General features: G+C 44.1%; 1 protein-coding gene across 1 annotated transcript in view; it reads left to right on the forward strand.

The window, feature by feature from the left end:
• Window positions 1-22,027: 22,027 nt before the first annotated feature.
• SIGLEC1 (sialic acid binding Ig like lectin 1) overlaps window positions 22,028-22,640 on the forward strand; it is a 27,098-nt gene continuing 26,485 nt past the window's right edge. Inside the window, exon 1 of the mRNA XM_042470057.1 lies at window positions 22,028-22,357. The gene's annotated coding sequence lies outside the window, so the exon portion shown is untranslated. The remainder of the gene's footprint in view (window positions 22,358-22,640) is intronic.

Raw genomic sequence — 22,640 nt, forward strand, 5'->3', positions numbered from 1 at the left:
AAGTGGGGATTTCAACCCCAGCCTCCCAAAGTCCTAAATACCTTCCATATTTATGTTTATTATATTCATTGGTATGCTGCTTCTCTCCCAAAACTGGGACCCAAAGCAGTTTACAATCTAAAAATGTGCAATTAAAAACTTACAAAAAGTTGAAGGCAGCAAATCCCATCTAATCTTGGAAGGTAAGCAGGGTCAGCCCTGGTTAGCTCTTGGATGGGAGACTGCCAATAAATATCAAGTGCTGTGGGCTGTATTTCAGGGTAAGGCAAAAAAACCAAAAACAAAACCCACCTCTGAGGATTGCTTGCCTAAGAAAACCCTGTGAAATCCAGTGACTGGAAAGTACATGCACAAACAGGCCTAAATATACTAAAGCGTTAGGGTACCAGCTCTCACCTGATCTTGGAAACTAAGCAGGGCCAGTTGTGGTTAGTGGTTAGATGGGAGATTGCCAATCAGCAACAGGTGCTGTAGGCCATGTGGAGGAGGAAGCAGCTGACAAAACCACCTCTGAGTAGTCATTGCCTAAGACATTCCTATGAAATTCATTGGGTCACCATAAGTTGACAGGTGACTTGAAGGCGCGCGCACACACACACAATCCTGAAGTACTAGACTGTGTCTATGCAGATGGGAAGACCCATCTTACCCTTGGGACTTTTGGATCTGCAGGGAAGATGAGCTATCCACATAATTGGCACCCACAACGGCAGCATCTTCTGCTCATTCAACACCCATCTTATTGAGTGTTGGTGCACTGCACTGATGGCATTGTTGTCCGAACATGCAATTGTGCAGACAGTGTGCACATCTGGAAAGTATTGTTATGCCAGAGGGACCGCAAAAATTCAAAAGTGGAAGAGCTGTGACCGGGTTGGAAGCTCTGGGTGGTAAAAGATCAGTGGGTTGCTGACCACTTGTGATCCTGCACCACGTTCACACACTGGCATGCAATCCAGGGAATCTCCAGAGTTTCTATCCTGATCTGGAGCAAAAGGGGACTCTTTTTAATTTGGAGAATCACCCTGGAGCATGGATTGGGGCTGTGTTCCTCTCATTTTGGTCCCATGCTTCATCTAAACAGTCAGTGTGGGAATGGGGCAGGAACATTCAGTGTGGACAACACCGTAATCCCTTGGACCACTACACTGCACTACTCTCTATTTAGCCTGGAGAAGAGAAGGTTAAGAAGTGATATGATAGCCCTGTTTAAATATCTGAAGGAATGTCTTATTGAGGAGGGAGCAAGCTTGTTTTCTGCTGCTCCAGAGAATAGGACCCAGAACAATGGATGGAAACCACAAGAAAAGAGATTCCAGCTCAACATTAGGAGGAACTTCTTGACAGTAAGAGGTGTTTGACAGTGGAACACATTACTTTGGAGATTTTTTGGGGTCTCCTTCTTTGGAGGTCTTTAAACAGAGGCTGGATGGCCATCTCGCAGGAATGCCTTGACTGAGAGTTCCTGCATGGCAGAATGAGGTTGGACTGGATGTCCCTTGGGACTCTTCCAATTCTACGTTTCTATGATTCTGTCTCTCCCTCTCTCAGTGTTTGTGGCCAATCCCCTCTGAACAAATCTTGCCAAGAAAACCCACGATCGTTCGCCTTAGGGTCATCATAAATTGGAAATGACTTGAAGGCACACAACAATAAGCATGCTCAATGTCCAATGCTCAAGCTGCCACATCACACTACTCTCTCCCAAGCACAATACATCCTCCGAATCACTTATTTTATAATAAGTCAATACATCGGCAGATCCCTTTGTTTCAGCAACTCCACTCTGGTTAGAGTTAAGAATAGACTTATGGCCTGTATCTTGGTGTGTTTTTGGAAAGAGCATTATTTGATTTGATTTTTTGACTCCTTTTCTATCCAGGGCAGAACAAGCTCTCTCTGTTTCTTCTTCATAATTTCTTATTGCCCAGCCACACTTTCACCCATCTGGGCAGGAGGCCCATGCACAGGTCCTTTACTTATTTCTACTCCACTTCTAACAACAAGCACATGTGGCCAGAGGGAAGCAAAAGGCAAGAGCTGGAAACAAAGCCGTGTAATTGAAGCATCGCTTTCCTGTTAGGGTACCCTACGGCTGCCAGATCAAGACTATCCCAGGTGATGAGATTTTGGGCCCAAAACCTGAGACGTGGGACATTGTGATATCACAGGATGTGTGTCAGGTACCAACACAAAGGTGCTTTCCACCAATAATTGAAATAAAAATTAGCAACAAACTGAAATGCAAAACAGGAGAGACACAAAATGGTGTGATAAGTGCCTGTCAAAGCTGCTGTTATCCAGAGCCAACATGGTGTAATGGTTTCAGCATTGGACTCGGACTCTGGAGACCAGGGTTTGAATCCCAGCTCAGCCATGGAAACCCATTGGGTGACCTTGGGAAAGTCACACTTTCTCAGCCTCAGAGGAATGAACAAATCTTGCCAAGAAAACCCCATGATAGGGTCGGTCGCCTTAGGGTTACCATACATTGGCAATGACTTGAAGGCACACATGAACAATTGTCCTTTATGTGTGATAAACTCCATAGAGTCTTAGGCTGCATCTGCAAGCAAACAACAAGTCTAACAATTGGAGAATAAACGTATGCACAAACTTTTCAAGACAGCACTCTTCCCCTGAGAGTCCTCCCCCAAGATCACTGCTTCCAAAATAGTGTGTGGTTTTTTTTGTTTTTTTGTTTTTTGTATTTTGTTATTTTGAAGCTTTTAAAAAAACATTTGAAAACTCTAGTACCTCCCTAATACAGAGAGAACGTTAAAGCAGATGTTTCTAGTCTTTTTGGCATCAGGTGAACATCTTTTAAATCCCTGTTAAAAGCTGCATTAAAAAAAAGGTTGGTGTGCATCTGTATGTTTTTGGCACAATCTTCTTCTTCTTCTTTCCAGCCAGTTTCAGTTGGGATTTATAGGCTGTTGTGCTTTGATTCCGAATATGATTTTTGATATTTGGCTGCAGGTTTTGTCTTGGCATTATTACATGCTGTCTCTACTCATCATTTACGGTTTGGGTTGTATAGATTTAAAAAAATAATAAAGTGCTACCAAGAGTCTTTGAGGTTAACATTTGTTGAGTCTGAGCTGACTTGATATATATTGTACGATTTGAGTTCCTTCCAGATCATGTTGTTTTAAGGAAGTTTTAAGGGTTTTAAGTGTGTGCGGCCTCCTCCAGAGATGGCAAACGTATTGGGAGATTGTGGTATTCGTTGCTGTATTTCTCAGCTGTTGATTTGGAGAACCATCCAAAGGAGGTTTCCATTGTCCCAGACTAATTCCTGGCACCAGCTGCAACATTTCATTCCCATTCTCAAGTGAGTTTATTTTTCATTTTGAAACACATTGGAACAAAAATGTATCCTTCTCCTCTCTTTACTCTCTCTATTAAAAAAGTATTTATATTTATATTACAGTATACTGTATATTTATAGTTATGGTGAATTAGTGAAATGGCCATTTTGCACAATAGCACATTGCTGACGTTGTGGTCTCCCAGATTCATAGGGTGCATCTACACTGTAGAAATAGTGCAGTTTGACACCACTTACACTCCTGTAGCTCTGTCCTATGGAATCCTGGGATATGTAGTTTTTCAATCTCTGCCCAAGATTGCTGGTGCCTCACAAAAACTACAAATCCCAGGATTCTGTAGGATGGAGCCATGGCGGTTAAAGTGATGTCAAACTACATTATTTCTGCAATGCACTCCTAGATTAACACCCAATGACACTGATTCTGCTATAGCACCTTGACTTTTAAATTAAATGTTAAAAACAAGGGTGGAGACAATTTGCCCTTCAAAGCATAGTGTCGTCTCAGGAAACTACACCATACTATCCAATATTTCATAGAACTGGGACATGTGTGGCCAAGCAACACCAGTGTGTGGTCAAGATGTGGTCAGAGTGTGGTCAAAACTGTCCACAGGAGGGCAACCAAAATGGTGAAGGATCTGGAAACGATGCTCTGTGAGGAGAGACTTAGGGAACTGGGTATGTTTAGCCATTGGCCAGGTGCGTAAATAAAATTCAGTTCAATTCGATGTTTAGCCTGGAGAAGAGAAGGGTATGATAGCCCTGTTTAAATGCTTAAAGGGATGCCATATTGAGGAGGGAGCAAGCTTGTTTTCTGCTGCTCCAGAGAACAGGACCTGGAGCAATGGATACAATAACATGGCAGATGTTCTTAATGAGGAAGAACAGAGAAGCTCAGAGAGGCTGCCGCAGTCTGCTTTGGCCTGAGCCTACTGGGGGCTCATTCCCTCTAGGATTTAAAGTGAATCACTGCTCAGTTTATATGACCGTCATTCTCATTTGAAACCGGTTCTGATCCTACTTTGATCGATTTCTGATAAAGCGAGGCAAATGCAAAAAAACTGGTTTTTCCAGAAATTAGTTTCCTAGCCGTTCTTTTGAAAAGAATCGATTCCAAAGTGTGTTCAAGTTGGAGCGATGGATCTGAATCGCATCCTTCTGGAGGAGAGGAACTAATGGCAGAGGGGTGTTTACTATCCCTCCTCAGTTTTTGATAGATCCACCATTTCCCCCCACTCACAATGCTGCCTTTGTGCTTGTGGGGTGACCTATGGGCGCATGATTAAAAAAAAATTCATAGAAGATTCAATTGATTGATTTTGCAACTAATCAATCAATGGAATCTTCTGTCAATTAGAAGATGCTTACATCACTGAAGATGCACAGATGATTAACGTGCATTTTGAAGCAGCGCAAACTAGTGGGGATGACAGCCATGCCAAAAAGAAGTAATTCTAAGGAGATGATGAAAAGATCCGCTTTCATAGTGGGAATGATAGAGATGTTATATTCCAGCTTTTAAAAAACTTTTCAAGTGCCCTAGTACTGATACAACAAATTGCTACAAACTATAGAACGAATAGAACGAATAGGCATGGAGATGACAGCAACAGCAGACAAAACCTGGTGAAACCAAGGTATTCCATTGCTAAAATCCATGTTTCTTTAGATTGGAAGAACCTTGTGAAAGGGAGAGAGGGTCTAATTTGGAAACAGCAATGACTTGCTCAGCATTTAGCAGGATGAGCTGGTTTCCGGTGACAGATTCCAAAGTGGCACCGGAGGAAGCCCTGTGATCCCATTTGGGAAACCATTTCATCCCGACTTCCAGGAAAACACCACCCAAGACTGGGACACAGTCCGCCACAAAGTCAAGACGCAAGGCTTCAGTGCGATGCCACACCACTGGCAAGCATCAGGCCAGCCTCCTGTTCTCCAAAACAGCCCGCTTATCAACCCATCTCAGTGCCCAGCCTAGCAGAGGGCCTTGTTTTTGTCTGCCCATGCTCCCAATTAGTGCGGTTATTATTTTAGAAACCCAGCGCATGGAATACAGTCTGCACACACCCTGCTTTGGGAAGGGCCCCTCGGCTTCCTGCTTGACAATAGAGCCAATGTTTATAAATCCAGACGGAACAGGTCTTTTCGCCAGAGCTAGAATAAATAACCCGAGTCAGACGGGGCCATTGTGAAGGTCGCTGGTGTGTCAGAGGCGTGGACCTCATTTTGCCCTCGGAGTCTTCCTGTGGATGATTGTTCAGAAGCAGACATGAAATGTTTTCTCATAGAAAGGTGCAAGTTGATCCTGGCAGGCAGGAAGGGAAGGGTTCGCTTTGGCTGCCTCCACACTGGAGAAATAATCCAGTTTGACACCACTGCCATGGATCAATGCTATGGAATACTGGGAGTTGTAGTTGCTTGGGGCACCAGAGATTTTGGGTGCTTGCTGGTGGAAGGGGCCTGGATGCGTCATCCTTCATCCCTCCACTCACCAGCAATGCAAAACTCCATCTCTTGGTGTTTTGAGGGTTGGGTCAGGACATTGAGTGCAGCCACAATATTGTGCCCACAAGTCTGCTGCAGAATCCCAACCCCTATTTTTCAAACCCAGAAACAGAGTTCTGACCATTTTTCTGTTCTTTATGCTGGTAACCTCAAGCCTGGACATCTGCAATATGCTGTTCATTGGGTTACCTCTGTACCAAGTTCAGAAACTTCTGTTAGTGCAAAACATGGCAGCCAGATTCATCATATCTTTGCTCTGGTGCCACAACCAACTATAGCCCCCAAAATTCCATCGCATTGAGCCATGGCAGTCTGGGGTCAAACCAGAGCATTTCTCCAGTGGAGAGGCAGCCGTTGTGTCTTTGGTTTTGTCCTAGGAAATAACCACAACGGTCGGCTTCTCTTGTATAATCTGCTCTGTATAATATTCAGGTTCTCTGGGGGAAGTTAGTCAGCCAGAACTTGGTTGGTGACTCTCAGCCAGAGGACTTTTTCTTTAGCCGCTCCCCAAATGTAGAATGACCTGCCAGAAGGGATTCAGCCGCTGAATACACTGTCTGAATTTAAAAGAGCATTAAAGAGCAGCCTCTTCTAGCTGGCCTACCCAGATGATTTTTAAAAAGTGAATTTTAAATGATGATTTTTTAAAAATGTGCATTGTTCTAGAATGTACGTGTCTTCTTTGTCCTTTTAAACTGGTGTTATGTGTTTTAACTGGTTTATGTGTTTTAGTCATAGGGTTGGAAGAGACCACAAGGTTCTGATGTTCTGTGCTGTATGTTAATCTGTTGCCATTACCACCTTGATCCATGGGGAGAGATGGGTAAGAAATGGTGAAGAAATTGCCCTTGGACCTGCCTCTGTTTTTCTCCCCACCCCTATAATGTACTGCAGAAGAGAGATCTTGTAGCACCTTTGAGACTTAGTCTCAAAGGTGCTACAAGATCTCTCTATGTACTGAGTCTACAGACTAACACGGCTATATCTTTGAATTCTACCACGTACTGAAGAAGAATCAGAGTTCTGCATTTTAAAAAAATCAGCTTGGTTTCTTCCTTAATTGCATTTCTTTTCTCTTCTGCCTCCCATACTCTCCTGCTCTCAGTGTCTCTCCTGTTATATATCTTTGCCTTCTTGGTTATCTCCCTGTTGAGCCCAGTTACAGGCCTGCAATTATTACCGCAACCTACAAGACGCAGAAAAGCTTTTAGCTGGGCGTGCCTCAGTGCCCTCTCGGTTCTCTGCTTTAATAGCACCTTAATTTTTTGACTGAGTGGTTTAATGCCAAGCTTCCCTGTTCCAGTCGCCTTGGGAGGGCGTGGACCAAGTCCTCTGGGGTGCCTGATGTGATTGCCCTTGGCAGGGAGAAGTGTGACCCCATGTACCACTCTGAGGAAGATTTCAGAAACATCCTGGCAATCAGCTTGAACAGCAGAGTGGTGCCAGGGAGAAAGGAGAGATACCCGCCGCTGCCCTCACTTGCCGCCTCGGGCTTCAAGACTTTCCAGCAAATGGAGGACATGGAAAACCAAAAGGAAGACAAAAGGGGCAAGTTGCATCCTTCAGTTAAAGAAAGTTAATTCCACTCTCACAGCTGGTCCTTTTCACTGCAAACTCTTCCTTAACAGCTAGCTGGCATCCATTGGTAGGCTATGCACATGCAAATTCCATTGCACATCTAGCTGTACTTTTTATGCCATGGCGTAACATCCATATTGTAGGTAAGGTAAAGGTTTTCCTTTGACATGGATGCCCTGATGGTGAGTGGTTAAATGTCTGTACTGCAGCCACTCACTCACATAAGCTTATCAGATATCATTTCCAACCTGATCCAAGGAACAGGCTGGGATTGGAATGGAACGGGATGGAATGGGGGAGAACGGGTGTTATTGCATAGATTTTGCCGCTGATGTCGCAGGGAGTCCCCAAGCCATTCCCCAGCTGTGTTATGGCTGCCAACTTTGAAGAATGGAAGCTTTCCAGTCTTCAAAATTGGCGGCCAAGGCATGGATGGGAAACTGCTTGGGGACATCTGGTGGCATTGGCAGCAAAACCCATACGATAACACCCGCTCCATCCCGATTCCATTCTATGCCCAGGTCAGACTGGAAATGACATCTGATAAGCTTAACAGTTGCAAGGTTGCGACTTCGATACCAGCTAGGAGCTCCAGGTTTGACTCAGCCTTGCATCCTTCTGCAGGTTGCTAAAATTAACACCCAGCTTGTTGGGGACAATTAGCTTACACATTATTAACTGCTTAGGGAGTGCGTAAGTGCACTAAGTGGTATAGAAATGTACTTGCTATTGCTATAGTTGTATCCGATTGTAGGGAGCAATGTTCATCTCTGTTACTAAGCTGAAGAGCCAGCATTGTCCAAAGTCGACTCTGTGGTCATGTGGCCAGCACAAATAACTTCCTTTGCACATCTGGCTGTACTGCTTATGCCATGGTGTAATGTCCATATTGTACCCCCCAACATTTTACCGATGTAAACTGGGACATATGAAGCCAAGGAAAATCAGAGTATGGTCAAGACTGGTGCGCAGTGAGGAAGAACACACAAACTAGAAGAGGATGCAGCAGTTGCTTTTGCCTGAGCCAACTGGGAAGGGCAAGATTCTGCCCCCTCCTCTCTGCTGTGTTAATTGAGTACAAACTACTTTTGCATTTTGAACTCAGTTTGCAGCAATTAGAATAAGCAGAGAACAAAGAGGGAAGTGGGAAGAAGAGTGCATCTCCAGGATGTATTCACACTGCAGAATCAATGCAGCTTGACAGTGCTTTAACTGCCATGGCTCAGTGCTATGGAATGCTGGGGTTTGTACTTTGGTGAGATATTCAGCCTTCTCCAGTGCCAATACAAACTGCAATTCCCATTTGAACCATTGCAATTAAAATAATGGTTCTTGAAGTTGCATTAGTTTTGTATGCATGCGTGCGTGCGCCTCTGCACATTTCTAAATTAAAACTCTTCAGTTCATTGAAACCGGAGTCCCCTTGCAATTGGTACTGGTATGCATAGGTGGAAAGCTCCCCTTAAGTTACCCACCTCTCACAGCCCTCCTTTTGAGTTGATAATTCCCCCCAAATACCAAGGAGACACTGACACTATCGGTGGGGACCACAAGTCCCTCCACCTTTTTGGGTAAGAAAATGCTTGGCAGCCGGGTCTCCTTGGATTGCGTCAATCCACCTGTAATGCAATCTCCCTCTTTTCCTGATGCCTTCCACTTACTGAGCATTACAGTGGTCCCTCCTCATTCACTGGGGTCAGGGATGAATGACTGAATGGGACCTAAGTATCCATAGATTTTGGTATCAGTCGCACCCCAGCGGATGCCGAGGGCCCTCTGTAGTTATTAAAACATTTTAATAAACAAAGATAACCAAAATAAGAAAGCCCTCTAGTGGTAAAAGTCTGAATTTGTCAACGATTCCTCTCTCCAAGGGTTTCTTAAACCCTTCTGGATAAATCTTGCCAAAATACTCCATTATAGATTCAGCTTCAGAATCAGCTTGAAGTCACGTAAAAACAAGGACACCAGCAACAGCAACAACAGCAGCAGTATAAAAGTCTACTTAAGCAACTAGAAACTCAGGCTGCATCTGCATTGCAGAATTAATGCAGTTTGACATTGCTTTAATGGCCATGATTCCATGCTATGGAATCCTGGGATTTGTAGTCTGTTGCAACACCAGAGCTCTCTGACAAAGAAGGCTAAATGACTCACAAAACCAGTTCCCAGAATTCCATGGCATTGAGCCATGGCAGTTAAAGTGGAGTCAAACTGGATTATTTCTGCGGTGCAGATGCAGCCCAGGAATTAGGTCTGTGTTTGATCCTAGATCGCGAGGCAGCTAACTGCAGCGTATGCAGTTGTGTTTCTCATCCTCTGGGGCTGTTTTCATCCTCTCTCACCAAGTAGTAAAGAATAGTGGAGGCAGGGAATAGCCACTGTTATTGTGAGTGTAGGGAGAGCTTCAAAAGAAGAAAGGGTTTCTTAGAGTAGACTTGTTTGTTCCAGATCAATTTATCTCTTTATTTGGCCCTGTGGCAAGAGGTTCCACTTGTCAGAAGGACTGCAGAATAAATGAACTTTTTACTTCTTCCTGCAGGCAGCTAAACATGCTTCTTTCTGGATGGATGGAGAAAGGATACAACTGCAGAATGGAAAGCAGAGCTGAGCCAAGTCCAAAGGATGGAGTCTCGATAATACAAAGTTCTACTACTATGTATTACATTAATATACATTAATATTATGTATTACAGTTCTAATTCTGTTCTTATAAAGATTAAGTCACCCTCATATAGAATCTCAAAATCTCCCAAACCCAAATTTGTCCACATGGCTGAGACAGTGACACCTTTGCTTTCTTGTGGTTCTGATGATAGACAAAATTTGTTTTATGCATAAAATTATTGTTTGCTTTGTAATATTTGTTTCATGCACAAGATTATTCTGTATAAAGTGACCTTCAGGCTAAGTGTATAAGGTGCATACAAAACATGGGTATGTATATGCAAAACATAAATGGATTTCATGTTTAGACGTAGGTCTCATTTCCAAGAGAGCTCATTACCTATATGCAAATATTCCATAATCTGGGGGGGAAATCTGGTCCCCAGTATTTTGGATAAGAGAGATTGAACTTGTATTTAATTTTTCATGGGCCATTCTATTATACAAGCTGGATTCCTTCCCCACCCAGGAAAAGTCATTGAGATGAGAAGAGAACCTGGGGATTTTCCTTTAAAGTTCAGACTATGATTTTAACTTGCCACCATCATTGACTAAAAATCACAGAGGGTTTGCATAGGAGATTTGTCAGGCCTATTATTCATAGAAACCCCTTCTGCCATGCAGGGAACATTCCTGGTGACAAATGGCCATCCAGCCTCTGTTTAAAATCCTCCAAAGAAGGAGACTCCACCACTCTCCAAGGCAGTGTCTTCCACTGTCAAACAACTCTTACTGGTAAGATGTTCTTCTTAATATTTAGGTGAAACAGAATAACAGAATCATAGAGTTGGCAGAGGCCACAAGGGCCATCCGGTCCAACCGCCTGCCATGCAGGAACTCACAAGCAAGCATCCCCAACTGTTGGCCATCCAGCCTCTGTTTAAAGATCTCCAAAGAAGGAGACTCCACAACAATATCCAAGACAGTGTTTTCCACTGTCAAACAGCCCTTACTCTCAGGAAGTTCCTCCTAATGTTGAACTGCAATCTCTTTTCCTGGAGCTTGCATCCATTGCTCCAGGTCCTAATCTCTGGAGCAGCAGAAAACAAGCTTGTTCCCTCCTCAATATGACATCCTTTCATATATCTAAACAGAGCTATCATATCACCTCCTAACCTCCCCTAAACTGCTTCTCATAGGGCATGGTTTCCAGCTCTCTCATCATTTTGGTCTCCCTCCTCTGGGTATGCTCCAGCTTCTCAACATCCCTCTTGAATTGTGGTGCCCAGAACTGGATGCAGGACTATTCCAGGTGAGGTCTGACCAAACCAGAATAAAGCAACATTATTACTTCCCTTGATCAAGACACTAGATTCCTACCGATGCAGCCTAGAACTGTATTGGCTTTTTTGGCTGCTGCATAACACTCTTTACTCATGTTCAGCCTGTGGTCCACTAAGACTCCCAGATCCCTTTTGCATGTACTGCATCAAGTCAGGTCATCCATTCTATGTCTGGGCATTTCCTCTTTACTGTCCAATTGTAGTATCCTACATTTGTGTTGAAATTCATTTTGTTCGTTTTGGCCCAGCTTTCTAATCTGTTAAGGTAATTTTTAATTCTGATCATGCCCTCTGGGGTTTTAGCTACCTTTCTTAATTTAGTGCCATTGGCAAATCTAATAAGCCTGCCCCATGGATCAGGTGAGTATTTGGCCTTGGCGGAGGCCTCCATCCACAGCCCCTCTCAACCTTCCCTTCCTTGGATAGGCACTTGCAGGAGATCGCTTGTGACAGGGCTGCTCCAATCTCCCTTTTAAACAGCATGTTCAAATTAAATGTGAACATTATCTCCTCCGCCTTCTCTCGCTTGGCATGTCACCCTGTGTCCAAGAGAAATGGAGACAGCAAAATGCCAAGAGTCGGAGGGGGGTGACTGTGATTGCACCTCGTGTCTTTGTCACAAGGATTTAAGCTCCGGGGCCTTGAGGGACAAGAAGATGCTGCTCCTCTCCTAGCTGGATAAATGGATCTGGTGTCTAGCTATTAAGGCATGTCTTGTTCTATCAAGGCTCCCTTACCGGATCACTCACATTTATTGCTCCTTTGCATGTTGATCTATTTCTTTTCCATTTGCTCGGAGCCATTAGACGGAGACAGCAGACTGGGGAGGGGGTGAACTTTGCTGGAAACTTCAAAGCAGGCCTCTGCAGAAGCTGAGGAGAGTTGACACAGGCCACAAGGGTTGCTGGCTGGGTATAGCAAGCCTTGGCATAAGATGGGCATTACCCCAGACCTCCAGGCAATGGAGGGTAGATCTCCTGGTGCCCCTTGCCCACCTTCAGTCTCTGCCCTTACAGACAAAATGTCTATGGCAGCCATGCCAGGAGGACCCATTTATCCTCCTCCTCCTCCTCCTCCTTCTTCCAGGATCATCTCAGGCCATAAGATTTATGGGTAAAAGCCTAAGTCGTAGGGATAGTCCTCATGATGGCATTAAATGTTGTTTGCTAACTTGTTGTTTTCATCTGCCTTTGAGTTGACCCCAGCTCATGGCACCCCTATGGATGAGACCTCTCCAAGTTCCCTGTCCTTCATTGCTCTGCTTATGTCCTGTAAATTCATACCTGTGTCCTCCCAAATTGAATCCATCCATCTGGCATGTGGTCTTCCTCTCTTTCTACTTCCCTCCACCTTACCTAGGAATATTGTCTTTGCCAGTGAGTCCTGCCTTTTCATGATGTGGCTGAAGTACAATAGCCCCAGTTTGATAATCTTGGCTTCCAGGGAGATTTCTTGTTTTATCTGTTCCAGGACTCATTTGTTTGTCTTTTTGGCCATCCACTGTATCCTCAGCACTCTTCTCCAGAACCACATCTCAGATGAATTTATTTTCTTCCTATCTGCTTTCTTCACTTTCCAGCTCTTATGTCCATGTACATGGTGATGGGGAATATGGTGGACTGGACAATTGTATTTTTACTGTTCAGCTGTATATGTACACTTTAAGATCTTGTCTAGTTTTTTCATGGCTGCCCTAACCATTCTTAGTCTTCTTCTGATTTGTTGACTGCAGTCCTCATTCTGATCAGTGTTTGATCCAAGGTACGGGAACTCTTTTACTATTTTTATTTCCTCATCATTTTACTATGCCATTGCATTTGATGGGACCTGAACCTCCATGGATTTTGATATGCATGGGGGGTCCTAGACCCAGACCCCAGCAGTTACCAAGGGCGCAGTGTATTAAACACAAGAGAAACGGTAGTAATTCCACATTCTCCTAAGAAGGCCCCCTTCCTCCACTTTGTGTCTCCATCCCTCCATCTCCTTAATGTTCTTTCCCTGTATATCCTGAACAGAGTGAGTGAGTGGCATGGAGCAGCCCACCAGCCCATCCCTTCCGTAACAAGGTGCAGGTGGAAGCAAACGTCCACCAGACACAAATGCTTTCAGTCTGGGAAATCTCAGCCGCCTGTACAGCTCCCTTTTAGCATGTCTGATGTCTGCTGAGCTGGGCTGGATCAGGTTTCCACATGTTTGAGCTGCAAGGAAGAGGCACATTACAGGAGTCCAGCTAGGCTGCAGGGCCCCTGTTACACAGAAAGGGCATTAAAAGAAATTGTTCTGGGTTTTTGGCAAAGTAGGGAGGAGGGGAAATGGGGGGAGTAAGATGCAAACCTGACCCAGGAGGGGCTCCGGCAATAAAGTTGGGCTCTCAAAATTCTCTCTGGATATGAAGAAAGTGGATAGCAAGAAAATCCATTTGTTTGAGATGGAGTGCTGAGGATACCGTAGATGGCCAAAAACCCAAAAGAAATAGGTCCTGGAATGCATCAAGCCTGAATTCTCCCTGGAAGCGAGGATGACAAAACTGAGGTTGTTGTATTTTGGCTACATCATGAGAAGGCATGACATGCTAGTAAAGACAATAATGCTGGGAAAAGTGGAGGGAAGTAGAGGAAGAGGAAGACTTTACACCAGATGCCTAGATTCAATCATGGAGATCATGGGCCCGAATCTACAAGACCTGGGCAGAGAGATTGAGGATGGGAATTCTTGGAGATGTCTCATCCACAGGGTCGCCATGAATCATAGAATCATAGGAGTTTATCACATGACGGAGATCAGGAGTTTATCCTGTGAATATCCCAGAAAAACCACATAATTACGCATGATAATTACGTCACACAAAACCACTATTAAAATGGTCACAAAAGAGAATTAAAGTGCATCTTTTTACTTTTGGGATTGCAGCAACAATGCATTTCCGATATCATTTTATTTGGCCAATTGTGTGTGATAATCATTCACTTGCAATTACATGCCATTTCTGCTTCATTTGCAGGATGCTTTAAATAGTCTTTAATTTTGCTTTAATGTCAAAATCAGCCCCAGTGTGATAAACTCCATAGAGTCATAGGGCTGGACTGAGACCTCAAGGGCCATTGTGTCCAACCGCCTTCTGCCATGCAAGAAGACACAATCCAAGCCCTCCTTGGGACAGATGACCATTCAGCTTCTGTTTAAAGACCTCCAAAGAAGGAGACTCCACCGCTCTCCAAGGCAGCATCTTCCACTGTTGAACAGTTCTTACTGCCAGGAAGTTCCTTTGAATGTTTAGGTGAACTATCTTTTCCTTTAGGTAGAATCTATTGCTCTGTGTCCTATTCTCTGGAGCACCAGAAAACATGCTTGCTCCATCCTCAACATGATATTCCTTTTAATACTTAAACAGTTCTATCATATCACCTCTGAACTTTCTCTTCTCCAGGCTGAACACCCCCAGCTCCCCAAGCCACTCCTCATAGGGCTTGCTGACCGTTTCCAGACCCTTCACCATTTTGGTGGTCCTCCTCTGGACATGCTCCAGCTTCTCAACATCCTCTTTGAATTTTGGTGCCCAGAATTGGATGCTGTAGTCCAGGTGAGGCCTGGTCAAAGCGGAATTGAGTTGCACTATTACTGCCCTTGGGATCAACTCAAAGGCAGTTAACAACAACAACAACAATGGCCAGCACAAAGAGTAGAAATATAGGCAGTAATTATTTCTGAAACATTGGAAGTGACTTCATCAGTGGCTTCCATGCCTGGATCTACTCTGATCTTGGCCCCATTCCCACTTACAGATAAATCGGTGTGTGATCCAAATCCATGGATTGATTCGACAGCAGACTGTGGTTCCCACTACATTTGCCCCAATGGCATTTTTTCTCTCCAAAATAATCCACTTGTGGTTCCCATTCACAAATGAATCGATTCAAAATTATTTGGTTCCAGCCGGCCGAAGGGAAAATTTGAATCGATTCCGACTCACATGTGGCTCACACTTGTACAGAATCGATTTATCAAAACAGAAGTGGAAAAAATCAGTGCCAAAAAGATGCGGGTTAAATAGGTCTGGTGCATGCCCCCCCCCCTCTTGGAATTGCTTCGGCGATTCAGATCAAGTGGGAACCAGGGTCGTTTGAACCGGTTTAAAAGGCAGTGGGAATGAGGCCCTTGAAAGAAGCTCTCCAAGGTGCTAAATCCTATCTATCTCTTCTATTAAAAGGATCAATAAATGAGTCTGAGAGCAAATCAAGCCTGAATTCTTTCTAGAGGCCAAGATATCTAAACCAAGACATGTTGTTCTATTCTCTGGAGCAGCAGAAAACAAGGTTTCTCCCTCCTCAATATGACATCCCTTCAAATACTTAAACATGGATATCATATCACCTCTTAGCCATCTCTTCTTTTACAGGGCAGAATGGGGTTGGATTGGATGACCTCTGGGGCTCTTCGAACTGTAGGGCCTTGGGGTCTCTTCCAGTTCTATGAGAAAGTTGGTTTAATTTGTAGTGTTTCTTGCATCCCATTTTAAAGGGACACTATTAAAAGTAGGACAAAGAGGAAGTGGGACAAGAAAAACAGAAGAGAAGAAAGGAGGGATAGCAGAAGCAGGAGGAGGAGGAGGAGGAGAGTAGGATGACAAAGAGGAGGACGACAGAGGGAGGAGGAGGAGGAGGAGGAGGAGGAGGAACACATTGTTTTAAATTGTTTTAAACTCTTTTCATTTCTTTTAGCTGCCTTGTTTTAACCAGTCAGGTTGCTTCATATGCTTCCAGTCTCTCAAAACGATTTTCAGCTGCTTTCTATTGTTTCAAAGGGTGCGACAGCTTTTATTACATGCTGCCCAGAGATCAGAGGACGGAGAAGGGGATATAAACATTAAAGTCAATTAATAATAAGGAGGGAAAAGAAGTAGAAGAGGAGGGCTATATGGAAGCCAAGAAACCAAAAAGGGAGTGAAAGCAACCCACATAATATGGATGGAAGAATCTGAGGTCAGCTTTAATTGGTTTTGGAACCAGCCTAAGAAGAGCCGTTTTCTGCAGTTTCCTGAGAGCTTTGGACAGAGTTTCCCTCCCTTGAATTCCTCCTTGTCTTTATTTTGGCAAAGTGCCCCTTGCAGCCCCTTGAATGCCTTTGGCCTGTAGCTGGATTTCCTTTCTCAATCTGCTCGCCTTGCTCCCTTGTTCTGCAAGGCATCTGCTCTGTAGGACAGGCATTTCCACCATCGCCACCCCCAGATCAAATGAAAATAAACTTCAGAACAGCTGGGTTTCTTCATTTTATTATTGCAGTCTTTCCAAAACACTCAGTTTCTTTCTCTCTCTCTCCCTCTTCTTGCAATCCCAACCTTCCCCCAAAACCCTTTGCACAAAATATGCCAAAATGTCACTCCAAAGCTGAGTGTTTCCAAGAATTATGGATGAGCAGAGGCCCATTTGAAGTGGCCCATGTGCTTGCGCTCTGTTTTTCTTCACACTAGAGCGCATGCTTTACATGAAGTCAGCCCAAGGTTCAGCTTGGAAAAGTTACTTTTTAAAGACATGGCTATGAGATTCTGCAGCATTCTGGCCCCAAAACTGTGACTTTTCTTTTTCTTCCTTATTTTTATTCACCACGCACAATACAGAGTGCATTGCGTTGCAAAGACAATACTGTGACACAACAACACCACAAAAGCATTGCATCCACAACCTCCACCAGCTGATATTGATACCAAGGACCTTATCACACTAGCAAAAACCCATACAGAAATGGCATGTAAACTAGATTTAAATTTTAAAAAAAGTTTATCACACAAAACATCTGCCAAAGTGAAATAACACAAAAATAAACCAAAGAGATTTCCGAATGGCTATGGAAAATGCATAGATTATAGGGAGAATAACAAATTGTACAACTAACTAGAGATGTTAAATTATCTAAACTCAATACAATTTTTCTTCAGTTCACCTTCTTCAAATGATCTTTTATATGTTCTTAAAGAAACGAATTCAGCCGGCATATTGATACATGCTAATAATATACCTAATTTCTTGGTTTTTACCTCAAATCATTAATTTGACATCTCTTCCGTTCCTTCTGAAATTTTTGTGTGGAGTTATTTATGAGTAGTTGTGTTAATTTGTCATTCTCCATGTAATCGCACATCTTCCATAGCCATTCTGAGATCTCTTCTGGTCCCTTATCGTCCTTCTGTCATAAATTACTCTAGCAGCTGTTGTAATCAAAGATCAGAGAGGCCTCCCTTTCTCTGGGGAATTCGGGAGAGTTCTAATTTAAAAAGTAACTTTTCGGGGCCTGGACCCTGAATTTTTTGGGTCTCTCACGTTTCTGAATTCTCCTGGTCTCTCTTGCAAGGTCATCCTGAGATTACTTTGGACCTGGCTTTGCATTACAAGCTTGGGTTGGGACTACAAACAAGATGCCAGCGTAGACAGAGGAATGCCAAAGGGTACCAGCCTTCCTCTTGCACAGATAACTGGGAGAGGAGGAAAAATATGTACCTACTCATAAAGGTAGCAAGATGGGCAAGAGTTCATAGTTTGGAAGGGAGGCTGCTTTGGACCGCTTTCCTTCCTATAAGGAGAGTTTTCCAAATTCCAGAAATACTCTGCAGAACAGGCACCTCCACATTTTATCAGAGAGGAATGCACACTCTTTTCAGGGAGGAGAGGGTTGTGCATAGATGCACGCGCATCCTTTCAGGCAGACCACTCAAAATGTATTTATTTACTTGTTTTATTCATTTATAAAAGATACTCTGCAGCTCCCAGGTGGTGCTGAAAAGTTCTCAGCCCAACCGAGAAGGGAATGGCCTAGAGCCATGAAACTTGCATGTGCTACTCCACATGTTCATTCCAGAGTTTGATGCACTAAGCACATCACTTCTAAAGTCTTTTCAACCCTTCCCTGACCCCAAAAGATCTGATGTCTGGTCACTGGAATTCTGCTGTCGTTCAAAGGTTTTGCTCTGCTGCTGAATCATTCAAAAATTGCACATATCCAAGCCCCTTTGATTTGAATGGTGGCGCATTCCTCTGGGTGCATGCGCCATTTTGTACCTCCCCGCTTGCCATCCGTGAATAATCAAAACTGCAGACTCCAAGTCCGTGAATCAGGAAGGACAACTGTAGTGCTTTCCCTCCTTAATAGATCTCTGTGATGAGAAAATAGCAGGAAAAGAGTCAGAAAACCAGTATCACAATTAAGAGCAAAGCATAATCAAAACCTCATAAGGAAGGACTTTAGGTTTCATTTCTTATTGCCTTCAAAAGAAAACTTTGGGAAACTGAAACTAACCATTAACTCTCATGCTTCTGAGTAGACATACCCTGCATACATTTGTTGTTGTGCGCCTTCAAGCCACTTCCGACTTATGGCAACCCTATCATGGGGTTTTCTTGGCAAGATTTGTTCAGAAGAGGTTTACCGTTGCCTTCCTCTGAGACTGAGAGAGTGTGACTTTCCCAAGGTCCCTCACTGGATTTTGTGGCCAAACAAGGAATCGAACCCTGGTCTCCAGAGTCTTAGGCCAACACTCAAACCACTACTCCACACTGGGTCACTTACTATGTTAAAATATATGCAAGCAAGTAGGTGCAAAGGAGAATCTAGAACTTCTATTGGAGAATATCAAATTGCCATTATTGCAATATTCTGAGATATAAAACTCTCTTGTGGTACCAGTCCAATATCGGAGAGCTGTGTTGATTTGGTGTGCCAGAGGTTTATACTATTTTATACAGCATACCCTACATTCTGTATCACAACCGCAATGGTGTAACTGACAGATCAAGTCATGCTTTTAAATTCCAGGTAATTCAGCGTTGTCTTTTGCATTCAAAACTGATGCCAAAGTTTTGTAGTGCAAACTCTAGTCAGAAATTCTTTTGATGGTTTTTCTTTTTTGCAACATAAGTTTCATGAAAGCCATGATTGGACATTTTTGCCCAGTACAGGACATTTGCATTCAGTTCAAGATTATGGAAGTGGAGTTGTGCATGGATGAGTGCTGTGCATAGAAACACACGTACACTTTGTCATGCCTTTGCTGGCACATTTGGTCACCAAAGTGCTCCATGTCTGAATAATGTAAGGAAAATAGCATTAGTAGAAACTGGTGTTATTACTGCTGACCACATCAGTGGTGCAGTGAATCCTAAGGCTGACCTTTGCAGATCCTGAACCCTCTATTTCATCAATAGATTCAGCTCCTGAAATAGCCTATTTAAAGGCCTTGTCTAATGTCTGCAAGGGCCTGTGCAGGAGCAGCTGTTTGCATGGACATCCCACTGAGCCACCTGGTACATTTGCTGCCACTGTACAGGCCCTTGCAGACATTAGACAAGGCCTTTAAATAAGCTGTTCCAAGGAGCTATTCACTGCACTCTCTTCTGAGTTCAGAACGAGGAATTTCCATGTCTGGGCACCTTGTTCTGCTCTAAGAATGAGTGACTGGCGACAGGAGTAGATGCACAGGGCAACTCAATGGAGAGGCACATGCAGAAAGCCACCCTGGTGTGCAAACAGAGGGCTCTAGATCTTCCCAGAAAGCCCAGAGTAAGCTAAGTTTTTAAAATGTATATTAAGAGTGTTATATCCCAGATCTGGTGCTGAACAGGTCAGACGTCATCCAGACTGTTCACAAGAGAACCAGTGCCTCGTCTGAACAGGATGCTGCCAGAATGGGGAGCAAACAGACCTTTTGCCCTATGCTTGTTCTTGCTGTGTGGCTTTATGTCATTTCCAACTTATGGTGATATTAAGACAACCCTATCATGGGGTTTTGTTGGCTAGGTTTGTCCAGAGGAGGTTTGTCATTGCCTTCCCTTGAGGATGAGAGCATGTGGTTTGCACAAGTTCACCCAGTGGGTTTCATGGCCGAGTGGGAATTGAACCCTGGTCTTCAGAGTCATAGTCTAAGACCCAAACCACTATGCCACTCTGACTCTTTGATATTGGTACTGTCAACTGTATGGGTTGTTGTTGTGTGCCTTCAAGTCATTTGACTTGTGGCGACTTTAAGGCGAGCCTTACCCAGGGTGTTCTTGGCAGGTTTCTTCAGAGGGGGTTTGTCATTGCCATCTTCTGAGGCTGAGTAGGACTTGCCCAAGGTTACCCAATGGGTTTACATAGCTGGGCCAATGGTGCTATCAAGTGAGAAAAGTTTGCACAGAACAGACACAAAGAAGTGAAGGGAGAACCAAGAAGAGAAAAGGATCTTTCCCTCATGCACACGCTCTGCCTGTTTGGTTGTCGTTCTCCATTCCCGTGACCCAGTGGCTTCCTCCAGATTCTTCTCCCCTTCTTGCCAAGAGGAAGTAGAGCTTGCTTTATGGCCAGAAAGTAACTGGTCAGCTGGCCAGTGCTCCGTCTTTCCCCAATCTGGAGATATGAGCTGACCGTCCCTTTGTTCTGGCTGTGTCGATTTCAGCAATGTCAGCGTGAGAAACCAGCCGAGTCAGCCTCTGGCGGTTGTGGCCATGCGTGATGTGAAAGTGCCAAAATGGGAAGACAGATGCAAGGGCATGAAGATGCAAGGGCATGGAGGAGGAAGTCCCAAGAGAGGCACCTGATTCATTTCCCCCAGGAGTCGAAAGAGCCTTCTGTTGAATCCTTGAAGGATTTCTCAGGAGTTTATCAGACAAGGGAAATTGGAAGTATAATCCAATGGCAATCCAAATGCAATCATGGGGTTTAACATTATTGCGTGATAGACCACCATATGCAATTTTGGGCAATGGGAAGTCAGTCCGAACGCAATCATGGGGTTTCACTTTATTGTGTGATAGACAACCACACGCAATTTCAGGCAATGGCAAGCTGTTTTCAGGCAATGGGAAGTCAGTTTGAACACAATTCGAATTCACGTAAATTCGCTGAACTAGCGAATTCACATGAATGCATTCTGGCCCCACTTTCTTTTCATTCGAAATTAAGAGATATTCCTCCTGTGGGATCTCAGAGATTTCCCCTGGAGATGGAGGAGATTAGTTGAATTCCTCACTCCACTATGGAAACCCACTGGGTGACCCTGGGCAAGTCACACTCTCTCAGCCTCAGAGGATGGCAAGGGCAAACTCTCTCTGAACATAATTTTTTGTAGGTTTTTCGGGCTATGAGGCCATGTTCTAAAAGAGTTTATTCCTGATGTTTCGCCAACAGCTGCTGGCAAAACGTCAAGAATAAACTCTTCTAGAACATGGCCTCATAACCTGAAAAACTCACAAAAAAACTATGCATGTCAGCCGTGAAATCCTTTGAACAACTCTTGCCAAGAAAACCTTGTGATAGGTTCACCTTTGGGTCATCAGAAATCAAAACCCTCTTGGAGGCACGCATCAACAAAGGTGGTATTGTGCTCACATTTTACTCGAGGGATTCCAGGGATGGCTTCTTCTTGGCTGCGATGGGAAACAGGATGCTGGGCTAGATCATCTGATAATCCGACCCAGCTGGGCTCTCCTTATCTTATCGGTCTTCATGTAAACACAGCCAGAAACATGCCCATAGTTAACACAGAACAACATATCTTCCCAACTCTGTGTGACAAAGGCACGAAGTACTGAGCCCTGTCTTGGTGTGGCATTGTGTAAATCTAGGAGCTCTGGTGTCACCTTTTCCCTATGGACCTTTTCCCTGCTCATGAGAGACTCATGGCTTATCATCAAGGTCCATCTTGAGAAGTTGTGTCTCTTGCTGCCTCCTCCTTTTCCTCCGCTCAAGGAGCCTCCTCAGCACTGTGGAGCATTTGAAGCAATTGGCCTTGGAAGGAGAACAGCTGACAGGACAGCTGGGACTTCCCAAAACTGAAGGAAATAAAGCTGACCCAGTGAGGAAGCCGATTCTGCCTGGGACCAACCTTTCCATCAGAGCTCACATCCCACTGGAAGCCTTGGGAGCAGCGGCTGGAGTATCCTTGGAGGCTCCATAGTGAGTGACAGGACCATCTGAAGAACCTCCAAGAGTAATCACAGGAGTTGCTCCTCTCCATGAGAAGGTAGGAGAGCAGATGCAGCACGCTTGGGTCCAGACTGTCTGAAGTCCAGACTATCTGAAGCTAGATGACTTTCATATTGGCCATTAAAAAAAATAGAATAAGCATGATGCATTTAGGGTGGAAAAATGAAATAGGATGGTGACACCTGGCTGAATGAAACTAAATGTAAAAGGGATCTAGGAGTCCAAGTAGACCACAAGTTGAATATGAGTCAACAGTGCGACGCAGCAGCTAAAAAGGCCAATGCAATTTTAGGCTGCATCAATAGAGCTATAGTGTCTAG

Source organism: Sceloporus undulatus, chromosome 5 (assembly GCF_019175285.1).
Source record: "Sceloporus undulatus isolate JIND9_A2432 ecotype Alabama chromosome 5, SceUnd_v1.1, whole genome shotgun sequence".
Lineage (NCBI taxonomy): Eukaryota > Metazoa > Chordata > Lepidosauria > Squamata > Phrynosomatidae > Sceloporus > Sceloporus undulatus.